Source organism: Olea europaea, unplaced genomic scaffold (genome assembly GCF_002742605.1).
Source record: "Olea europaea var. sylvestris unplaced genomic scaffold, O_europaea_v1 scaffold4088, whole genome shotgun sequence".
Classification (NCBI taxonomy): Eukaryota; Viridiplantae; Streptophyta; class Magnoliopsida; order Lamiales; family Oleaceae; genus Olea; species Olea europaea.
In genome coordinates, this window is record NW_019260573.1 from 8,250 (window position 1) to 15,190 (window position 6,941).

Here is a 6,941-nt window from a genome sequence, read left to right on the forward strand (position 1 = left end):
TATATATATATATATATATTTATTTATTTATTTATTTATTTATGATTGTATTGTTGTTGATGAGACTCATGAATGCAAAATCCCTCCATAAAATATTAAGTCACATTTGTAATCGCCTTCCATCATTATAGTGAAAAATCAGAGTCCCAAATTGTCTCAAATTGTTGAGTACACTCAAAGCTGGTCCATTAAAGATATGTTTGACACTATAAAATATTTGATATTTCTGAATGATGGGTTTGACTTAACTAAAATTTATCTTTTGTTGAGTACATTCAAGGAGATAAATTTTAGAGGCATGTTAAGCTAACACATAAGATGTGTGAAAATAAAGAGTTGTCAGCTTAATGATCTGGGAGTTGTATGGAGATACAATTGATAATAGTATCTACCCAAATATTATATTAGGGTTTGTTGAGTACACTCAATGTCTTAATATAATAGATGGGATCCCAGCCCACTGGGAGTCAAGCATGGACTCCATAAATTTAAGTGAGAGGGTCATAAATTTTATTTAAACAATGGGAGCATAATTAATTTAATAAAAGATCATGTTAAATTAATTGATGCATTTTATATACTATTCTTTCCTTTTTGTCATTTATATTTATTGAATCTGAGTAACCATATATTTTGAATGGCATACTAGATACCAACAACCAAACTATATTTTATTAATTGACACTGCAATTTGAGAATTGTTCTTATACATGAGAAAATTGGTCACGTCCTTGAGTAGCCCTTTCCAGAGACACCTGGTGATTACTCGATTAAAGAAGAGGTGGCTACTGTAATAAAAGCAGTGATGATAATAGTACTGCAACATATGTGATACTTGCAGCTATGTTACTGAGTTATAAAAGCAATTTGAGAGTATAGATGTTAATACATAATTTTTCATTACAAAGAGTTGTATGATAATCATGTTTGGAAGGATATGAGACTTCCAAACAACTATACCGGTGCAAAATGACAGAGTAATCTTCAATCGATGCTTAGACACTGAAGATGATTAACGTTGAGAAATGTCTCAACTGTGTTCAAATCATAAACCATGAACAAAGTAGTGACTTGATTCTATAATCTCTGTCAGTTAAAGCTATTCACAACTAATTATGAATTTAACGTGAATAAACTCAAATGCAAAATTATTGAGTTGCTTAACATGTTTAGGACTGTTAACCCCTTTATCAAAGTTGGTAGTGGGCAAATCATTGATTCTTCTGAAGATATTAAGAGGAAGTCTAAAGGGGCTTTGTGAAAGCACCCAAAATGGTTAAAACAGTATAAGCAAAGGACAAATACCAAATCTAATGACCCTTGGTTTCATTATAGAATGAAAGGTTATTGGAAGGGATATTGCGTGACTTACGTCTACTTCACGAGTTTCTTAGGTATTTGATACCAGATGTAAATCTCATATTTATACAAATATGGAAAAACTAAAAGGAAGTAGACCACTGCGAAAGGGAGAAGTTGACACACACGTTGGAGATGAGCAAATGTTGCTGCATTGCCTGTAGGAGCATACTTCTTACCGTTGCTCTTTGACTTAGTAATGGAATTTAAAACATGTTGTTTTGTACCCACCATAGCTAGAACATTAAAATGAATTTCATGTTCAGACATGAAACATTTTAATGTTAAGGACAATTGTTGTTCCTGCATATTTTGATTAAGATATTAATAGTTGTGGTAAGTTACAAAATAACATTTGTATTCTAAATACTAAGGATTCTATAATGAGTATAGAATATAAGGCATAAATGGATAATCTAATTATTACCTAAATCTGACATGACAGACTTTGTCATTTAGATGAAATATAATTCCAAAGTTACATAAAGATGTATACTTGGGATTAATTCATTTTGACAGGTACAAATTATGCATGTCTGGTACAATGACCAAATCTTCTTTTGCTTGAAAAAAAAAGAAAGGTCAGTATAATTACTGGTCTAATGCATAGTGATGCATATAGATTCATGTCAAGAACTCCATACGAGTTATGGAAAGAAAATAGTCCCAATTTATCTTATATGAAAGATTGGGGCCATGATGCTTATTTGAAGCGCCTTAAATTGGATAAGTTTGAGACTGAATCCGATAAATACATATTTGTGTGATATTCAAAGGAGACATTTGAATATAAATTCTATTATCATGAAGAAAGTCTTCGTCTCACGACACATCGTCTTCTTAGAGAAAATATTTACTCTAGGAGAGGATAGTGGGAGTAAAATAGAATTTTGAAAGAGTTCAAGAGTCCATAGATATAGTTAACCAAGTAGATAAATCCAAGTTTGATCCCATATCTGATATGTGACATACTTTAGATCAGGAAGTAAAGACTCCTGAGGACATAACAGCTCTATGTGAATCTAGTAGGATCATTCGACCTTCAAGAAGGTGCGAATTCATGATCATTAATCAGGTATTAGTGATCCAGGATAATGAACCTGCTAGTTGCAACAAAATAAAGTCAAATGTTAACTTAAAAGATACGGCATGAGGCCATGATACTCGAGATGAACTCGGCGTATGTGAACAAGGTTTGGACCTTGGTTAAGCCTCCTGATGGAATAAAACCCATAAGGTTTTGTAAATAGTTTACAAGGGAAATGTCGATATGGAAGTGGATATCCATTTATACAAAGCAAGGCTAGAAGCAAAGGTTAAGTGTTGACATTGGTGAAACTTTTCTCCTGTGACCTTGCTGAAGTCCATTCGGGTTTTATTTGCAACATTTGCATATCATAACTAAAGGTTAAGATAAGTCTCTATGAAGCTGAAGTCTTCGATTTGATGGAAAAGTCAAAGTGTTTGATTTTATCAAATTTGAAAACGAATTGTGTATTTACAAGAAGATAGTGGGAGCATTGTCGTGTACCTAATATTATAGAAAATGATATCCCTATGTTTCAATCGTTGAAATAATGGTTGTTAAAAGATTTATTCATAAACGAAATGGGATAAGCAACTTGATTTATAGAGGTAGATCTAGAAGATTGTTTAACTCATCCCAATTTACATAGATGAAATCTTGAGAAGATTTCATTTGGAGAAACTGGTTTACTCTTAAGCGGTATGTTGGAAAGGTTCCAAATGTGAGCAACCGTTGATTCAATAGTAGAAACCTAATACATGGATACTTCAGAAGTAGCAAAGAGTTGTAATATGGATCATGATGTTCATAAATGAATTTGGAGTAGTTCCTGATATTGTTGATCACATACAATAGTATTGTGATAACAATAGAGCCATTGTGAAAGTAAAGGAACTAAGGTCTCATCAATGATCCAAACATGTATTAAGGCGATATAATCTTATCAGAGAGATAATACATAGAAATGACGCAAAGAAAAGAGCAAATTTCCACATTTAATAATATTGCAGATCCACTGACAAAGAGTTGTCGCAGTATAAACATGATCGTCATGTAGACTTGTGATATTTGATACATAAGTAATTGGATCTAGTGCAAGTGAGAGTTTGTAAGTATTATGCGCTAGGTCCAATCAACTTTGGACATAAATACTTTTATATATATAGTTAATGCAATTAAATGACAGATCTATTATTTAATTAATAGACAATTAAATAAATAATAGAGTCCGTAGATTCAAATCTTTGTAATTTGTTAATTACAAGGAGTTGTGATTGTGAGATACAAATTACATCTGATTGAATTTTAAATCATCCGTGGTCGTAAGTAATAACGAGATACGGAAATCGTTATTACGGATAGACCATCACGTGTGGCATTTCTTACTTGTGAAGTAAGTAGTTGATCTCACAAGCTAAAGTGTGGTGACACTTAAATGAACACGTGTATGTTTTGGAGACCCGTCGAGAGATTCCACATGGATAACTATCTGAGTGTCAGTGGTTAATCTCTAACGTTCGGTAGTGGAATTGGTCCTTTGACTTGAGGTCGTCATGGTACCTTATATGAGGACGGTCATACTTTGACGATATTGGATATTGCTCTGAAAAGGGCCGCTAATACGATATTGTTCGGGTACGTCAAGAATCGTATGAAGATTGTGATTGATCAATAAAGGATTTGTCACTCTTAGATAGTAAGAGATTATGATCTGCGTTTCATTCAATTAAGTCGATAACGAAATCATTGGCCAATGTGTACTCATAAGTCGAAAATGAGGTTTTGACTTATATTGACTTAATAGTGGAGTGAAAGATATGATCGATGATCGAGATTGACAAAATTTCATATCTCGTAATTGATCGGATCATATTGACGAAGAGATTATAGTTTCACGGTAAACGAACGAATTTCGTTTTGTCATACCACGTGACATTTCCCATCACATGTATTGCCCTGACACATTGCTAGATGTCAATTAGGGACGGCGAGTGTGAATTGACGATAAATTAAAAGGGTGTTTTAATTTATCAATTTTGATTAGATCAAAATAATATTTCACGTCGTTAGGCATCGTGATCGGAAACCTAATGGATCGCACGCAAAAGAAAATTGGAAGATTGCAAATAGGCAATTTGTTAATTTAATAATCGTTGGATAAATTAATTAATTGGATTTGTTATTTATATTCCCGAATTAATTAATTGGATTAATTAAATATTGGACCGGATCGGGCCGAGCCCGTTTGGGTTTATATAAATACATAGCTAGGGTTTGAGGTCCATATTGGTTTTCATTATTTTTGCTGGCACAAGAGAAAACCCTAGAAGCTGCAATCTTATTCTCTGTGTGGATTACCGTTGGAGGTTGGACAATTGGACAGTTGTGGTGGTGAATCAAGGTTGATGGAACGAAAAGAAAAGCAAAAGGATTGCAAATCTGGAAAAGGTACAATCTTATCACAATTTCTATCTAAATACAAAGGCGATTCTTGGTGGGAATCGAAAATTATTTTAAATTCCGCTGTGCATGTATAAGTAGATTCCCAACATGAAGAACAAAGAAAATACAGATTTTGGAGTTTTGGAATGCAAGGTAATTTAACTTTTTAAAAGATATTGGAATTTATTATTTCAAGTAAGTTTCTTGACCCGAAATTCATGTCAAAGAATGTTGCGAATTATTACATTTATAAATACCCACAAACATGACGTTATTTCATTAACATAACATTCAAAATATTCCAGAAAGAAGTAGAATTCTATCTACAGCTTAACCAACTTAGTTTTGGAGTTTAATTCCTTGAAGAAACTGTGTGCTATTTCATTATTTTCCGACTCTTTTTTTGCAGATCAGCCTTTCGAAATGTGGAGTACTCCCAGTGCCTGCAGCAGTTGCATGGACTGGAAGGAAACCCCAGAAGCCCATATCTTAAAATTTGATCTTCCGGTGTTGCAAAAGAAGATGTAAAACTCCAGCTGGTTCACGATGATTGAGTGCTCCACATGACTGCTGAAAGAAGAGACGAGAATTATGGTGAAAAGGGGGATTTTAAATGCCATTGTAAAGAGCGGATTGATGCCATGGGTATTTCAATAGAGAGTTTAGATTACCAGAAAATTCAGTTGTTGATCAAATAAATAAAGGCTTCCTTGCGAGATGGAGTGCTCGTTGTAACAGTGCCTAGAGATCAGCACAATAAAAGGAACAAGCCCGTGGAAATTGCCGGTGAAGGAGAAAATGCTGGATCTGGCACAGGAACTGGGCGTTTTGTTTGCTGCAAAGCTTGATTTGATTTTGGATTATATGTTCAACAAATCAGGGTCCCCATATTTGTTTGAGTTTTTGAAATGCTTTGTGCAATTAATTGTACTGTTTTAATCGCGTAAATAAATTTGTCACAATGAAAGACAATAGGGTTTGTGAGGCGGTCGGATGGATGGGTATTTACTTAAATTAATTTTAACCAAACATATTGTTATGTAATTTACCTTATTTTCACGACGTAGTGTTTAGTCTCGTTGACTTCAAAAATCAGTATGATCAAGTTGTCAACAGTTCCAATCACGTGTCACTTTTTCATATATTTATGCATCATCTATGTTTGCTATTGTTTGTACTCTAACGGTTAAGTCATTGTAAAAAATAAAAGATGATTGAATGCAAAATAAATAAATAAAAAGTAAAAAAGGATTATGTGTAGAGGTCAAAATACTTACCTCGAATGTAGAAAATAATTTGAACTAGAGGTTACAATACCTACCTTGCATATCATAGAAGAATGTAAGGAATGTGAGTTAAAATGTGCCATCTTGGCACATTATAAAGAAATGCATTTTAAATAAAATTAAGGTCACAATGATCATTTACCTAAATATTTGATTATCAATCTCCTACAATCCATCCTAAATCGCCTAAGTGAACCTGAAACATGACTCGCATCAATGATGAATACTAACTAGATCGATATTTTCTCTCACAAATGGATCTCAAGTGCAAACATTGAAAGCTTTTGGACTTCAAGTTCTAGAAATCAAAGAATTGGGACCCATCATCAAAAGGTTCAAAAGTTAGGGGATCTCAATGTTATTTATTTGAATTTTATAAGACATAAATTAAAGTTTTGTGACCCACTAAGTAAAAAGTTTGATGGCCATGGTACACTAAAGTGAACAGTACGGTGACCATGAGTGAAATTATCCTTTTCTTTTATATTTTTGTCCCCTATACTCCGTACTTTTAGATTGAATTGAACGTATATTTTCACTTCTGGTACAAGTACAGAAAAAATTGATGGAATTTTTATAGAGAAACACTTGATAGATTTTTATTGGTTTTTGACACAACAAATACAGAAATTAAACCGTACAAATTCTGTCAATACAACACCTGTATAATTTTTGTCAATAATTCTATGTACCAATGGAATTATTCATAAATTTAGCCCTCCTTTGGTAATAAATTTTCACTCCAAAAAATCTATTTAATTGATCTTTATTTTACTATTTCAATCGTCAATTTTAATTCTTCACTTATAAATAACATTCATTTTTCT

At 32.9% G+C, this 6,941-nt stretch overlaps 1 pseudogene; it reads left to right on the plus strand.

The window, feature by feature from the left end:
* Window positions 1–5,097: 5,097 nt before the first annotated feature.
* LOC111387557 lies at window positions 5,098–5,824 on the plus strand (annotated as a pseudogene).
* The last annotated feature ends 1,117 nt before the right edge of the window (window positions 5,825–6,941 follow it).